Below are 5298 nucleotides of genomic sequence, written 5' to 3'. Positions count from 1 at the left end.
AACTTGGTTTCTGCAGCAGGACAATGATCCAAAACACACCAGCAAGTCCACCTCTGAATGGCTGAAGAAAAACAAAATGAAGACTTTGGAGTGGCCTAGTCAAAGTCCTGACCTGAATCCTATTGAGATGCTGTGGCATGACCTTAAAAAGGCGGTTCATGCTCGAAAACCCTCCAATGTGGCTGAATTACAACAATTCTGCATAGATGAGTGGACCAAAATTCCTCCACAGCGCTGTAACAGACTCATTGCAAGTTATCGCAAACGCTTGATTGCAGTTGTTGCTGCAACCAGTTATTAAGTTTAGGGGGCAAACACTTTTTCACACAGGGCCATGTAGTTTTGGATTTTGTTTTCCCTTAATAAAAAAAACCTTCATTTAAAAACTGCATGTTGTGTTCACTTGTGTTATCTTTTACTAATATTTAAATTAGTTTGATGATCTGAAACATTAGTGTGACAAACGCGCAAAAAAATAAGAAATCAGGAAGGGGGCCAACACTTTTTCACACAGGGCCATGTAGTTTTGGATTTTGTTTTCCCTTAATAAAAAAAACCTTCATTTAAAAACTGCATGTTGTGTTCACTTGTGTTATCTTTTACTAATATTTAAATTAGTTTGATGATCTGAAACATTAGTGTGACAAACGCGCAAAAAAATAAGAAATCAGGAAGGGGGCCAACACTTTTTCACACCACTCTATGTTCCCCTGTCTTGTGTTTTGTACTCTTATTTTGAAATATTTACTATTTTTGTTTATGTGCCCTCTTCCTGTGTTCAGTGTCCCTATTTGCCTTACTATCTTGTTTGTTACCATAGCTACCCTTATTAGTTACCATGCCAACCAAACCCCTCACCTGTCCCTTGTTATCTTGTGTACATACAGTGGGTACGGAAAGTATTCAGACCCCCTTAAATAACCAAGGCTCAATAGCTCAGTTTGGCCGGACGGCCAGCTCTAGGAAGGGTTCTGGTCGTTCCAAACGTCTTCCATTTAAGGATTATGGAGGTCACTGTGCTCTTAGGAACCTTAAGTGCAGCAGAAATTTTTTTGTAACCTTGGCCAGATCTGTGCCTTGCCACAATTCTGTCTCTGAGCTCTTCAGGCAGTTCCTTTGACCTCATGATTCTCATTTGCTCTGACATGCACTGTGAGCTGTAAGGTCTTATATAGACAGGTGTGTGGCTTTCCTAATCAAATCCAATCAGTATAATCAAACACAGCTGGACTCAAATGAAGGTGTAGAACCATCTCAAGGATGATCAGAAGAAATGGACAGCACCTGAGTTAAATATATGAGTGTCAGAGCAAAGGGTCTGAATACTTAGGACCATGTGATATTTCAGTTTTTCTTTTTTTAATAAATCTGCAAAAATGTCAACAATTCTGTGTTTTTCTGTCAATATGGGGTGCTGTGTGTACATTAATGAGGAAAAAAATTTACTTAAATGATTTTAGCAAATGGCTGCAATATAACAAAGAGTGAAAAATGTAAGGGGGTCTGAATACTTTCCGTACCCACTGTATATCCCTGTGTATCAGTTGTGTTTTGTCTGTCATTGTTTCCTGTATGCGTTTCCAAGTTATTGCTCTCCTGGGGGCGTATTACATTACAGAACATTACAGAAAGTTTCTTATCTTATGTCTTAACTTAAGATATGATACGTTAAATTAGGATTTTTTCCCCCGCAAATTCGTATTACAGAAGCAAATCTTAACTTGATTTAGGATTCTTATCTTATCTTACAAAATCTTATCTTATGTCTAGTTAGGAAATCTTAAACCGCTCAATTGAGTTCGATAATCAGCTGTCAGGTCTGTTACCAAGCAAACTATGCGCAAGCGGCTGCTGAGGTAAACATAAAATCAAAATGAAGAAACAATGGCGTGCTTTTTACTTGCAGAATGTCCGGTAGTGCTCCGTGATGGCTCATGGGACTCTGTAATGTTGGTCGCAATTGGTCAACTATATATACTGTATATAGGCTCTATGTATATATTTTTATTAGGTTATATGTCTGTCTATATGTAGCACTATGGTCTTGTGAGGCACGACAATAGTACGTCTGCACATCTAGCAGAATGACAATAAAGCTCACTTGAACTTGAACTAACTGCAAATGCATGTGTGGTGGGAGTCTAGTTATTTACGAGTATTTTATCATCAAAGTGCAACACATCTTTTGGGTCCATCAAAAGTCTCTCCACCATCAAACTTTGCTTCTCTTCGTCTTGTATGATTAATAAATGTTATGCCATTCTCGAAAAGGGCTAACGTAATGTGTTTTTTTATAGTAGGATTTCAAAAAGGTTTGAAGTTGGGACACCAGTGGGGTTATCCTAAAGTTAAGACAGTTTTTAGGAATTTTTGGCGAGTTAGGATGCTTCTGTAATGCCGTTTTCCTATCTGTAGTTAAGATTAGATAATGCTCTTAGGAAATGCTTTTCTCTAATAGCTTTTGACATAAATGTGGTCCTAAGTTAAATTGCCATGGTTACCAAACAGATAAGATAAGATTTTAAAGTTAGGATCTTTCTGTAATACGCCCCAAGGTTCCTATCTGTGGTTTGTACCCATGTTTCAAGTTTGGATTATCTGTGCTGGTGTTTCAATTAAACTTGTTTGGTTTGGTTTATTTATTTATATAGCACAACAACAAAAAAACCCAGGTGTAACCACAATGGTTGACAATAGAAAAGATAAGAAAAAAAATTAAACTTGTGCTTGTATGTGGATTCTTGCTCCGTCTCGTTCCTGCTCACGTAACACAGGCCATGGCTGGGACAGACTTCCTGTATCACATCTCCTTAAAAAGGCACAATCTAATCCTGTTTACGTGAATTAAGACTGCTCCCAAGCAGGTTTGAACTTCCGGACATGTTGCTATGACAGCAACTTAAGGATAAACTTTGAAGAACCTAACAATCCTGGATCATGTCAAATCATCAACAGTAAAATCCATACAACTGAGTAATCCAGGTACGAAGAACAGACCCCTGAACACAACAGTGAGTGGTGGGATATTTGCTAATAAAATGATTGTGCCTGAAGAATAGCGTGAGAACTCTACTATGTCTGGTCTCTCTGTATCATCTTGGTGAGCATTTTAGACATTTTATGCATGCACGGTAAGGTGATTTAAGTGTTTTCAGATGTGTCTGTGTGAATGGACAACTATTGGAAAATGATTTAAAAAGCTAGCGTGGACAAAGTGCATTTTAAAAAATGGCGATTTCAAATATATCCAGATTAATGTGGATGTACCTTCAAAAAGCCAACACTCAATCCTATAGCAGTTAAAAACTACAGACCAGTCTCTCTACTTCCTTTTCTGTCAAAAACTCTTGAAGGAGTTGTGTTCAATTAGCTCTCTGCTTTTCTCCAACAGAACGACCCACCTGACGACAAGCAGTGTGGCTTCAAAAGCGGAAATTTCACAGAGACCGCCCTGCTGACTATTGTTGAAACTCTTTGCTTACTCTTTTTGGCAAAAGCAAACTCCAAATAATCTGTCTTTATTCCTCTAGACCTGTCTGCTGTCTTTGACTGTAAACCACCAGAGGTCAAAAGGCAGTGTAGAGATAAGGATAAGGCTTTCCTTGTCTTCCAAGGAAAACTGCACCACTCCAGACTCCCTCTGTGTGGGCTTTGAACCCCCTTGCTATGGGACATAATTTCCAGAATGCAGGAAGAGCAAAGCACTGCAGCAAGCCACCGACTCAGCAGAATAACCTCCCCTCCACTAAGTCCTGGGGAAAAATCTCCTTTGCCGCAGAAATCCCCAAATCCCTCTGACACTGAACTTAAGTGGCCAGTTTGCTGAACACCTGGCATTGGGCACTTGCTCCTTTCTGTCTAAGCCAGACTTGGTAAAATTGGATTCCTCTGTAAAAGGCAAGTATGGATCCCATTTACCATTAGTTCGGAAAGGCACACTCCTGAGTATATAAGGGCCCACAAATTACATTGCATTGTCAGGACAAAAACCAAGCCTTGAAGTCCAAGGAACTGCCTGTTGATCTCTGAGATCAAGTTGTGGCAAGGTATAAATCAGGCCATGGATATAAAATGATTTTCAAGGCTTTGATTAGAACCCAGTGGTCATTTTGAAAGATCACCAAAAGTCCTTTGCAGAGATGGGAGAACCCGTTGGACAGACAACCATCTCTGCAGCACTATTTAAAGCAGGCCCTTATGGCAGAGTGGCTAGACAGAAGCCACTGATATCTAAAAAGCATATGACAGCAGCTTATAGTTTGTTAAACAGCATGTAAAAGATTCTGACAACATGTGGACAAATATTCTCTGCTCTAATGAGATGAAAATTGAACTCTTTTGACAGAATAGTAAGCACTGTCCAATCTGATGGACCTTGAGAGTGTCTGCCATGAAGAATGGTATAAACCAAATTGAGGTATGCAAAGCTTGTACATATGCTTCCAAGAAGACCCTGGTGGAGCTAGTGGTGGAGATGATGATGGTGAAGCAGATGACAACGGAGGAGGAGGAGGAGGAGGAGGAAAGCACAGGAGAGCTGACGGGGCAGCAGGAGACCTCTAGATTGTTGGCAGAGATGGTGACCACCATGGTGAAGCTGAGGGCCATTGTGGAGCAGGCAAAAATAAAGAAGATCCATAGTCAAGTCAAGTCACCTTTATTTATATAGCGCTTTTAACAATACAGATTGTGTCAAAGCAACTGAACAGCATTAATTAGGAAAATAGTGTGTCAATAATGCAAAGTGACAATAGTAAACACTCAATTTTCAGTTAAAGACAGTTCATCATTGAATTCAGTGATGTCGTTATCCAGCTCAGTTCAGTTCAAATAGTCTCTGTGCAATCAAGTCGACAATATCGCTGGAAATGAAGTGTCCCCAACTAAGCAAGCCAGAGGCGACAGCGGCAAGGAACCAAAACCCCATCGGTGACAGAATGGAGAAAAAACCTTGGGAGAAACCAGGCTCAGTCGGGGGGCCAGTTCTGCTCTGGCCAGACGAAACCAGCAGTTCAATTCCAGGCTGCAGCAAAGTCACATTGTGCAGCGGACTCATCTGGTTCCTGTAGTCTTGTCCCGGTGGCCGTCTTGGAGACAAGGTCTTCACAGGGGATTTGTCTCTGGGGCTCATCTAGTTGTCCTGGTCTCCGCTGACATTCAGGGCTGTAGAAGTCCTCTCTAGGTGCTGATCCACCATCTGGGCTGGATACAGACTGGATCCGGGTGACTGCAGTGACCATCTGATCTGGATACAGACTGGATCTGGTGGCTACGGTGATCTCGGAATAAGAGAGAAAC

Source organism: Sinocyclocheilus grahami, unplaced genomic scaffold (assembly GCF_001515645.1).
Source record: "Sinocyclocheilus grahami isolate Dianchi unplaced genomic scaffold, SAMN03320097.WGS_v1.1 scaffold636.1, whole genome shotgun sequence".
Classification (NCBI taxonomy): domain Eukaryota; kingdom Metazoa; phylum Chordata; class Actinopteri; order Cypriniformes; family Cyprinidae; genus Sinocyclocheilus; species Sinocyclocheilus grahami.
Note: the sequence above shows the minus strand (reverse complement) of the source record.